Raw genomic sequence first — 10,980 nt, 5'->3', positions numbered from 1 at the left:
CTATAAAAATTAAATGTGGAAATAAAATTAATGCTGATCCCTGTCTCATTCCGGCATGCACACATCTATTTCAATATGAGTTGTATTTCCTATAAAATTTTCCTTTTAGTGTTTAACAATTCTCTATCAACGTTTGTAATATACTTATGTTGTTCTCTCAGTGAACTAATAATAATTTTAATGATAGTCAATCCAGAAGAAAATATTAAACTCTAGGTCCCTATGGACACAGGAATAAGGAAAAAATAATATTTTAATTGAGGTATACTTTTATGGTGGAGACATATGGTTTGATGATCAATAAAATATTTCCAAGCATAAACTTCATATTACATTAGGGTAGCATTATGTGGGGGAAATAGAAAGAAAATATGAGTTCAAGGAGAAAATGCAATAATAGAAATTTTCCTCTGTAGATGGAGAATTTGCTTATTATATATTTTGCAAATAGTTGATGATGGGTATCAAATATCTGTGATTCCACTGGATACATTTAATATAATTTTTTAAGTCAATATTTCCAATACACTAGAAATCTCATCCTTTGCAACTGTTTAAACCTGGTTGGAAAAAAATTTTAATTTAAAATTTTCAAGAGAATATAGTTTTTTAAAGCCAGCTTTGTTGAAGCGTACATCATTTTAAAGTTTTGTTTAGAGTGTATATAAGCAAAATGATTGACAGACGTAGTGTTGGGGGATGGGCTGGATTTAGCTTAGTAGAGGAGGAGGAGAGAGGCATTCTGGGTAGGAAGAAGAGAGAGAAAAGGTTTGGAAGCAGAAATAGGGCACGTTCAGTGAACTGAGTGGACCAGTTCAAGTCAGGGAGTAATCTGAGATAAGCTGGAAAGGCAAGTTAGGGTGAGACTAACAGTTCCCAGGGTGAGGCATTTCTGCGTCATATTCATTTTAATTATGCAAGTTATGCACGATACAGTCTCCTTGTAAAAAATTTAAAACTCTATGGATAGGCTTGGGACCATCACTCCCGTTTCCGGTGCCCTCCCACCTCCCCAGAGGTGACCTTGGTTTTCGGTGTTTGCTCCATCAGATGTGTTTCTGTGTACGCACGGGCACATGTCACAGGCCTGTGCGTGAGAGAACACCCCCAGCTAGGGAGTGCAGCTGGATCACAAGGCCATTAGCACCCTGGCGCTGGGGTGTGAGCTGGGGGTTGCTCAACGACATCACTCCTTTATGCCTGAAACTGGGATTTGCTCGCTGAGAAAATGACAGTTGTGATTTGGGGGTAAGGGAAGGCATAGGGGGCAATTTTGACACACAGCCCGTGACATGGTGTTGTCGGGAGGTGGCATGAAGCACCGCGTCACTGGAAGGTGGAAGGGATTGTGTGGAAAAGGTGATGGGCAGACACTAAATCCCATCTTTATTTGCTCACGGATATACCTGGCTGAGTAGAAATATTCTCTCTAGAAACAGGTTGCCCTCTTTCTTTTATGTCATCTTTAAAAAAAAAGATTTTATTTATTCATTTTCAGAGAGAGGTGAAGAGAAGGAGAAAGAGGGAGAGAAAACATCAATGTGTGGTTGCCTCTCATGCGCCCCATACTGGGGACCTGGCCTGCATCCCAGTCATGTGCCCTGACTGGGAATCAAACCAGCAAACCCTTTTGTTTGCATCACACGCTCAATCCACTGAGCTACACCAATCAGGGCTATGTCGTCATTTTTGATAGAGATGAGGACACAGAAACTATGTAATAACCACGTGAGTGTGATAAGCAACGGCAGCGGATACTTAGCCTCAGCTAGAGGACAAGCTCTTTCTAAAGGAGCAGGCTTACTCAGCCCCATCACCTGTCGCTTTGGGGAGATACAGTATCAGTGTTGCCATATCTTCTAATTTTTCAAGAGACTGCAGAAATTGGGATTTTTGTGTGAAATCTCTCAATATTGGCTCAAAAATTTCTTAAGCATTGTGCTGGCTATACAAGGCATGTGCCTGCAGGATGCGTTTGGCTTGTGGGCAGCTGGTTTGTGATTTCTGCTTTAAGGCTTCTTGGCTGAAGGCGGAATGCTGGACCAGCACATACTCTCTGGCGTGCCCCTGGGCTCTAAGGGCTGTGTGGTCATTAGGGATTCTGGGCTTCTTAGAGAGATGTCGTGGGAATGGTTGACTTCATTCCCCATGTCCGGTTCCTACCCTCTTTCCAACACCCAGCTACTAATAGAGTTCTGCCAGGAAACTGGGAGCTTAGCAGAAGGTTCCAGAAGCATCCTCGTAAATCCAGGAAGTCAGCCAACGTAGATTTGCTAGAGGCCAAGGCTCCTCCAGGGACCTATAGCCCCCGGTGTCTTTCTCTCTGGCGTCGGGGCGCGTCCACGTGCCTCTCCCAGGGCGAGTCCAGTGGGAACACAGACTGGTGACTATTTCTCAAAGGGCTTTGTCCTGTGATTGAAGCCTAGCAAGGCGGTCAGACACAAATGAAAACACACACACGCAGTGTCCCCAGCACTTTCAAGACCTTTTCCCACGCAGTCCAGGGGTGGCCGGAAGGGCAGCCAGTCATGGGTCATGGGAAGGGACCCGCGGTCCCATACCCCAGCAGAAGCTCCACCCTGCTCCATTTACTCCGGCCCTGCGATCCCGGGCCCCCTCCACCCCCGCACTACTTCCAGGGAAGGAAATGGCTGAACAATGCGGCAGATCAGAGACAGGGCACCAAGCCCAGGGCCCAGCGCTGGTGCTTGGCAGGCCCTGGGCGCCGACCTTGGCGCCCTACTCCCACCGTACACCCTCCTTCTCAGTTGGTTTCCCTTGAAGCTTGGCCCTGCTCAGGCCTTTCTCCCTACCGTCTCGCCATCCCTGTGAACCTTCAGAGGGCTAACGAGTCTTCCCATTTCTGAGGTTTGCCTCTTCCCTTGTGTGGTAGCCACTGCGCTCCCGCTTTGGTGTAATTCCTAGTAGGAGCAGCTGAAGCCAGGCTTTGGTGGAGATTTGGGGCAGTGAAAGTGGGTGGGAAGAAAGGGTTGTTTTTTCCTGAAGTTTTTCTCCCGAGGTGAAAGCAAGGCCTGAGCATGTAGAAATACTGGACAGAGCGCCAGTTCTGAGGCCTCCTTCTCCCTTCTGGACAGCGCCACCGGGGCGGGGGCGGGGGCAGAGGCAGAGTGGTCGCAGGCCCTTGGGTTCTTTCTCAGAGGAACAGAAGGGACTGGCTAGTCATCTGCAGTTTCTTGGGGCTGGGAAGTTGGTGGCAACCACTACTTTTGTTTTTCCTGTTGGTCTAAAATAGCGTCCTGCCCCTTGCTCCCTCTTGGTTCTAGTGCTCCTAACTGCCTTGCCATCTGCCAGGCATTTCCTGCTCGGGAGCCAAGAGGCAGGGCCCCTCTCAGGTCCTTGCCACTTCTGAAAGCCAGTCTCCCCTGCCCTCCCCAGGTCCTGAGGAAGAGAGGGAATAGTGGGATGGAAGCTGGACCCCGCGAGGTGAGGCCGGTCCATCTGATATGTCTCCTGCCGCACCCAGTGCGATTCCAGGACACGGGGGCCATGGGTCCTGAAAACCAGTCTCTCCCCCCTGACACCAGCTTTCAAACCTTCAGTGACTTCTGCCCCCATGTAGCTCGACCACAGAAAAGCAGCCACTTGAGAGCAGGAAAGAGCCCTCAAGAAACTCAAAATTTAGGTGAGAAGCTGAAGCCAAAGAGTGCATGTGCCCAGCTCAAGGCCAACAGCCAGCAGAAGGGGGCGGGGGGTTGTCATTCTGCTAGCTTCCCCAGTTTCCAGAGGCAGCTTGGGCACATCCTGGGAAGGGAGCAGAAGAAGAAATGCTGTCTCTTAGCATCCTGATCTTCTTGCTTGGGCCTTTTAGAACATTCCTTTTCATCTCTTTTTTTTAGTGCCTCAGGCTCCATTTGCACCTTGAAAAGGTGGTATTTGAGTCGTCTTTGTTCTTAGCAAAGAAGCAGACGCTCATTTTCCTGCACCCCTGCACTCGCGGGCTGAGCAACTCCGGTTTGCACTGATTTCCGTCTGCCTTTGTTTCCTACTTGTTTCATTCCTGCAAATAATGTCTCCCCAGCTTTACTGTAAGTTTCCCAGCTTTCTGAAATAGTCACTGAATTTGACCACAATAAAATGCTTACTATGGCCAGGCTGTTCGCTTTTCACCCTCAAGGAGCTTTTGGTCTAAAGGGCATAAGACCCGATGGACGAGGAATCAACCGACTGAATGATTACAGGTGTGGTGAGGGAGATGCCCAGGGTGTCGTGACGTTCCCTCCCAGACGTTCTTTGAGGAGCAGCCTGTGAGGTGAGGGCTCAAAGACGGTGAGCCGACCTTGTGCAGATCTGCGGGGAGCACAGTCCAGGCCAAGGGAATATAGTAAGAATAAATGCCATCAATCAAATAGCAGCTTGTCATGGCTGAAACCCTGCAAAGGAGGCAGAGTTGCTCCAGAAGTCACGCAGCTGGAGAGGCGGAGGGCTCACACCCTGCAGGTCTCCTGTGCAGGAGAGGCGAGGAGCCAGATGTCACTGCAAGTGAGGCAGGCAGCTGTTGGAGGGTTCCAAGTATAATTCTGATACCACCTATATATTTTTAAGTACTTAAAATATTAATTGCCCTGGCACTTTTGTGGGGAATGGATTGGAAGAGGATGAGAAAGGAGACAAGGAGGCCATTAGGAGGCTGTAGTCTCTGAGCAAACAAGATGGTAGCGGGTGGGATGGCGAGGAAGAGATGCAGAATAAATAAGTACAACCGTTTTGGAGACAGAAATGACAGGACTCGGTATGACGGTGTGTGAGAAGAGGGGTGAGGAAAGAGAGGAATTCTGACAACACCGAGGTGCCTGCCTGTGCAGCAGATGGTGGGGGGCCGTTTATGGAGCTGGGACAGAAGGAGATTCCTGGGGAAGGACTGGGTTAGAGGCACTAGATGGGATCAAGGGTGAAGCTGGAGCCATTTAATAGAGATGTCAGGCTGGCCTTGTCATATGTCATGTCATATGGCCCATATGTCGATTGCCTAAAGGAAGATTCTAGGCCCGAGACACAGGTTTGGGGACCATCTGACCACGGGTGGTACCCAAGCTCATGGGAACAAATGAAATGGTCCAGGGACCCAGAGACGAGGCTCCCTGGGGAAATCCAACAGCCGGAGGGCAGGTTGAGTTGGCGCAAGTGGAAAAGGCCACAGGGAAGCAGCAGCCAGAGAGAGGCTCAGGAGAGGCTGGGGTCGAGGAAAAGAGAGGACAGGGTCCGGGAGGAAAGCAGTGGCCAGCGCCGTGAGAAGTTCCTGAAGTCCTGTGGTAGGACGAAAGCTGACTCTGGGCCGGGGCAGCCTGTGACGCACAGCGGGTGGATGTCAGACTGCGTGTTTGGGAGTCGTCGTCGTTGTTGCTATTATTACCTGTTTTTTAAATTTTTACTACGGAAAATGTCAAACCAACATAAAATTTGAAAGTACGATGCAACAATCATCAACTCATAGCTCCTGGTTTCCTCCACACCCTCTGCGATTGGTTCTTTTGCAGCTAACCTCAGGCAGATTACTTCATTCATAAATATTTCAATGTGTATCACTAAAAGATAAGGACTCTTTTTTAAACACTCAGGCCTAAAAAATGAATAATTATTTCCTTTTTTACAAATTGAGGTACAGCAGATCTATAACAGTGCGTTAGTTTCAGGTGTACAACAAAGGCTGTGATACACGTAGATACTGCAAAATGATCACCACAATAATCACCATCCATTATCACACTCAGTTACAATTTTCTTTCTTATAACCAGAGCTTTGAAGATGTACTCTCTCAGCAGCTTTCAAATGCGCAACACGCTGTGGTTAACTACATTGGAAGTTTGTAGCTTTTGACTACTTCACCCATTTTGCCCGCCCCCATAATAATTATTTCTTAATATCAAGTCAGTGTTCAAATTTTCCTGACACACATGTTACAGTCTTCGAATCCCTACCTACGGGGTCAGGGCTTGTCTTTGGTGGATGAGTCTCCTAACCCTGTCTGAATCTCCGGGACCTACCCGTCCCAGCCCTTTGGGTGAAGGGAGATTTTGTCCTTTAGAAATTTCCTGTATTCCGGACTTTGCTGATTGCATTCCTTTGTCTCCTTGTATTTTCTGTAAACTGTAGTTTGATGGAAAGGCCTGCTCTGATTCAGGTTAAAGTTTTTGTCTAGAATGTTCGTAGGTGGTGATGTGTCCTGTCATCAGGAGGCATTTGCCAGCCTGTGTCTCTCTGTTGTAAACTGTTGGTGATCACATTCGCATTGAAGGTTTGTGAAATGTCGATGTTCTGTTATTCTCTCTTCATTTCTTACCTAATTTGTTACCTTGTGGCATGTATGTAAGAAAATGAGGTTGAGCCCTGGCTGGTGTGGCTCACTGGATTGAATGCTGGCCTATGAACCAAAGGGTCACCGGTTTGATTCCCAGTTAGGGCGCATGCCTGGGTTGCGGGCCAGGTCCCCAGTGGGGGGGCGCTTGGGGGGCAAACACACACTGATGTTTCTCTCCCTCTCTTTCTCCCTCCCTTCCCCTCTCTAAAAATAAATAAATAAATAAGATATTAAAAAAAGAAAAAAGAAAATCACGTTGAATGCTTGTTTGTTACTCTTACCAGTTTTCAGAATAATTATCTCTCGTCAACAGTTGTGTTAGCCTGAAGCACGGTTCACATAAGAAAGGCAAGTTAAACGCTTTGACCTCTCTCCCTTGTTGACCAGTTTTCAGAAAAATCACTTGGTTCCTTGCAATTCTCTAAAGGTGGTAAATGATGTTTTTCTCTCTCCTTTCTCTTTCTTTTCGTTGAGCATCAGTAAGCACTCATGAATTTTATCATTATTAATTAGCTTTTTAAAAATCAGTTCTTGTCTGGAGAGCAGATTTTTACACAGAGGTAAGTGGGAATGAATTTACATTTGCAGAACACTTTCTAGGCGCTGGGCCAGGTGCTTTCACATAGGCTAATTCATTTAATGCCCAGGACAGTCCTGGAGGGCGAGTGCCACCATCCCTGCTTTTTACTGAGCAATAGCCAAGCCCTCGGTAGCCATGTGACTAGTCCAAAGTCATTTCACCAGCCAGTGGCCAAGCTCAGATTTGTCTGAAACACATGGAGCCATATATCTTTTTGAATGAAATCCTATAGACGCTGAATCCCTGAATAGGATCCGCCGATGACCTTCCAGCCTCTATCTTACCTCTTGTCACACATTCTCTTCGCTCTTACCTCTGTGTTCCCCGGAGTTTGTCACTCTCATGCTCGCAAGAGCAGTTCCTAGGGACTAGAACACTCTCCTGCCCTGTAGCCTCACTCATATTTGTTGCTAAATGCACTTATCGCGTTTACATGTGATTTTTACCTAAGTGCAAACTTATTAGATTATATAATCATTTTTAAACTGAAAATTGCTGAGCTGTGTCCCACGGTGGGGTTGTAGCACGGTGTGTTTATCCATTCCCCCGCTGAAAGGCCGTCTGCGCTGACTCTGGTGTTTGGCTGTTATGAATACAGGTGTTGTGAACATACATGATGGGGTTTTTTTAAAGATTTTATTTTATTATTAGACAGGGGGGAAGAGAGGGAGAAAGGAAGAGAAAGGCGAATGTGTGGTTGCCTCTCACGCGTCCCCGGCCCGCAACCCAGGCATGTGCCCTGATTGGAAATCGAACCAGCAACCCTTTGGTTCACAGGCTGACTCTCAGTCCAAGGAGCCACACCAGCCAGGGCATGTATGAGTTATTTTTTAATGTGAACATAGTTTTCATTTCTTTGGGATAAATGCCCAGGAGTGCAATTCCTGGGTCATCTAGTGGTTGCATGGTTAGTTTTCTATGAAACTGCCAAGCTGTTTTTTCAGAATGGTTGTGTTATTTTTTTGAGTATGGGAGAGCATGTTTGTGTGCTGAAGGGAAAGATTAGATTGCAGGAGCCAGGTTCTTGAACAGGGGAAAGGTCCCCTGTTCCCCTAGCTTCTGTGGAGGGATTAGCTGGTCTTTTGCTAAGGGAAGGGACCACTTCTCAGAGTACCAGGAAGGGAGAGATCCAGGTGGGTGGAAAGGCAGGTAGGGTTGCAGGCTGTGTGAGGAATAAGAGAAAGTTCCCCTTTGCTTCTATTTCTTCAGTAACATAAGAGGCTAGGGATATATATTCATCCAATTATCATGTTGTCCATCTAAAGCTAATACAATACTATGTGTCAATTATACCTCAATAAAACGGGGCGGGGGGAGTAACAGGCACCCTAACCAGTGTGGCTCGGTAGGTTGGGCATCGTCCAGCAAAGCGAAGTCTCAGGTTTGATCCCCAGTTGGGGCAAGTCCCCAACTGATTGATGTTTCTCTCTCCCTCTCTTTTTCCCTCCTTTCCCCTCTCTCTAAAAATAAATAAATAAAATCTTTAATAAAAAGGAAAAGAAAAATGCAGGTCACATCACTTTGAAAAAAGGAAGAGGCTAGGCCATCAGCTAAGATGACTGGGGTAGAAGAGGTCTTGCAGCGAGAAGATAGTCATTTGGAGAGTGGAAAAGCAACCTTACTGGGGAAATGTAGTAGGAACTCCCAGGCACTCCTGAGAACAGGTTTGAGGGTGGGATCGTGAACGTGGACTGAAGATAATCTGCCTGGTGGTGTGATTTTGCTCTGGCAAAAGCATCGAGCAGGCAGATAGTGGGTTTATTCAGATGAGGGGTGTTGTCAGGCGAGCACTATGGGAGGGGATGAGGCAACAGAGTGGTTATAGTGATGGGTGACGAAAATGAAGCTGAAAGGAACATAAAACTAGGGCCAACGAATAGCGAGAAATTAGTGAGGAGAAGGGATCGGAGCTCATGAGAAGGGTCAAAGAATGACTGAGCGAGGGTTAGTTAAGAAAAAGACTGTGAAATGAGAGTCTACCAAATGGAAGTGGTGTGGTTTCTGGTGAAAACCAAGGTAAGGGGATGACTGCAGGCTTAAGAGCCCACGGCTGCTGTGGTGCGGAAAATAGCGCTGGCACTGAGGGGGTCAAGGAAGTGATCACGTGGATGCTGAGCTCACCACGTAAAACAAAATTTAGGATGGAGAGAGAGGCAGAGGGCCAAGAGTCATAATGATGGTTTCATCGGAAAGAGGGGCAGTGCTGTAGGAGGGAGGGGGTTAGAAATGGCACTGGGGGCGGGAGAGAAACACTGTTACCCACTTTCTGACCCTGAGGTACATGAGAATGAGAGGGAAATAGCATTCACCTAAGAGAGCTGCTAAAGAAGCAGTGTCCATGGGGATAGCCAGGTTTCAGGCCCCTCAGAGAGGTGAAGGCAGCATCCTGAGAAAAGGCTGAGGACATGGAAGAGTTTGCTGATCATCAGTGGCAGAGGGCACAGGGGAAGGGCACGCAGGGGGCGGAGAGCTGGGAGCGGGGCAGGCATATCACCAGTGTGAGGACAAAGATGGAGGTGATGACAAATGAGACAGCTCAAACCTGTGGGGATGAATGAGGTAAACAAGGATAGGGGAATGATGGGATGTAGCCCTGTCCAGAACTTTCTGCATTGATGGGAAATCTCACTGTGCAGTACTCTAACCAGTGGCCATGTGTGGCTATTAAGCGCATGAAGCGTGGCTGATGGGATCAAGGAACTAAACTTTTAACTTTATTTTAAGTAATTTAGATTTAAATAGCTACATTTGACTCGTGGCTGTCATATTGGGCAGCACAGTTTGGAGGAAGGTGGCTCCCCATTTTTTTTCACTTGCCTGCCAGGCAGCCCTCACGGTGGTCCGCAGGCTGTGGCAGGGAGCTTCTCACTCCTTCGCCACCTAAGTCCAGACAAAGCACAGGGTCAGGCAGCTCTGGGTCCAAATTCTAACTCTACCCCTTACTAGCTTTTTGAATCAGAACAAATAAATGAACTTGTTAACACAATCTCCCTGAGTTCATTCTTTTCATCTGTAAAACGGGAGTGGGGAGTTGTAAACTTAGTGCTTTAGCACCGTGCTCAATAAGTGGTCACTGTTAACTGAAATAGTTTAGTTCTCAATATTTGCTAATTGTTTAAAAACTCTTCTTCAGGCTAAAAGATTACTTGTCCATGGGGTGGGATGGCAGAAATGAGTCATCCTAGCTGCCTTTGAGGGCCAAGAAAAGGGTCCAGGTGGATCAGGGCTGGGTTTAATTGTTCAATTCTTGCTATGTAAGAACATTCCTACATTGAACTTGGAAGAGCAGGTAGGGATAGCCAAGGAAATAAGGTGGAGAAGCTAAAGTGAGCTAGAGTAGGGGATGAGTCTTGTTTAAATATCTAGTGATCATTCAGGCAGTTCTGGTATCATTTACTACTACCCACTTTTGTTGGAAAAACCTTAATTTGGTGGCTCCCAACTTTCTCCCATCCCCACATCCCCATTATCTAAAAACCAAACACATGTTGTTTATCAAGCAGAATAATGGTGTCCTGAGATGGTTCTAATGCAGGACATTTGTGATTTGGGGCTATTATGAACTGGGGGTCACAGGGACCTCTAATCTGGAGTGATTATGATCGCCCTTTGTACAAATGATCCCTAATTCTCTAGTTAATTTCTCCGAGGTCTCCCTCAGATGAAGCACTTAGCTCACCTTGTGACAGCCTTTCTGTGTCTCTCCCTCTGGCCAGATTATGACGTCTGAGGCAGGAACTTTGCCTAGTTGATCACTGAGTATTCGTGGACTCTAGCACGTACCTGGAGCACATAGTAAGTAGCTGCTCAATAATTATTTGTTGAATAAATAAATGGGATTTGAGGTGACAGTGTTCCATTGTGATCTAAGATAGCGTGACTTCTCTTGTTTGCAATCTGGATTGACTATGAACAGAGTCAAAAGTTTTGATGATTGTGTCGAAGTGCTTCTGACTGTGGCCTGCAACGATGGTGATCTGAGAGGTCCCTGCATCAGGGACTGTGACCTCTCCTCGCTGGTCTGCCAGAAGGACCACAGGGATAGTGAGTGGAAGAGACTGTGATCTAAAGTGACTGTGAATA

The sequence above is a fragment of the Desmodus rotundus genome, chromosome 7, assembly GCF_022682495.2.
Source record: "Desmodus rotundus isolate HL8 chromosome 7, HLdesRot8A.1, whole genome shotgun sequence".
Lineage (NCBI taxonomy): Eukaryota > Metazoa > Chordata > Mammalia > Chiroptera > Phyllostomidae > Desmodus > Desmodus rotundus.
The sequence above is the reverse complement of the archived record's forward strand: the minus strand, read 5'-3'. Positions refer to the sequence as shown.